This window comes from Mus caroli, chromosome 18, assembly GCF_900094665.2.
Source record: "Mus caroli chromosome 18, CAROLI_EIJ_v1.1, whole genome shotgun sequence".
Classification (NCBI taxonomy): domain Eukaryota; kingdom Metazoa; phylum Chordata; class Mammalia; order Rodentia; family Muridae; genus Mus; species Mus caroli.
In genome coordinates, this window is record NC_034587.1 from 25925614 (window position 1) to 25926763 (window position 1150).

Consider the following 1150-nt stretch of genomic DNA (forward strand, 5'->3'; position numbering starts at 1 on the left):
GAAAGAGAGGCCCATTGGACTTGCAAACTTTATATGCCCCAATACAGGGGAATGCCAGGGCCAAAAGAATGGGAATGGGTGGGTAGGGAAGGGGGGGTATGGGGGACTTTTGGGATAGCATTGGAAATGTAATTGAGGAAAATACGTAATAAAAATAAATAAATAAATAAATAAAATTAAAAAAAGAAAAATAATTAGGCAGAAGCACAGAGTGGGACAGGAACCCAAGCAATGCTAGCACTTGCCAGAAGAAGCACCCAAACATAGTACCATTGATCACTCATCAGAGAATGCTTTTCAACACTGAATCAGGTCCACAGCTCACATGTCAGGAGTTCAGTAACTGCATGGAGAAAACAAAGAGAATCTCATGGAAGTTCAATACACACTAAGCTGAGGTTCAGTTGTTAAAGCACTAGCAGTCATGAAGCCCTGGGTTCTATACCCAGCACAACATAAACCAGGTGTGGTAGAACATGTCTGTAGTCTCAGCACTCATGAGGTAGAGGAAGGGGAATCAGAAATTTAAAGTTGCCCTTGACAGCACAGAGAATTGAAGGCTAGTCTGAACTACTTAAGACTGGAATACCATGTCAAAAGATCAAAACAAGAAATTTGTTTTGTACAAGGATTTGTAACCAGCATTATGTACTGACAACACATATTATACAGTTTTTGTCCTCTACATGGTCTGATTTAAAACTGACTATAATCTTGGTTATAGAAAACATTTGTAATTTTAAACAGTTAGGATTACAAAACCCATTGTGATTGAAATGCCTAAAACATATCAGTGATAAAGAGCAAACCAAGAAGAGGCTAGTTGATGTAGAAATATAAATCTTCTATTAACCCTGTAACCAAGGGAAAGCTGTAATGTAAGATGACAACCTTTCCTAAAACAACAAGAGGAACAGAAGTCAGAGCATGTGGCACATACTGAAATCACAGTAAAGTGAGCAGCACTGATCACTTTCTTACTAAGCTTGAGAATGAAGAATGTGTCAAAGTTTTCCAGCTCAGTAAAATACACCCACAATACACATACCATTTATGCACTAAATCACAGCACACATACACACACAAAACCTACATATCCATATAAAGTATACTATATATATATATATATATATATATATATATATATATA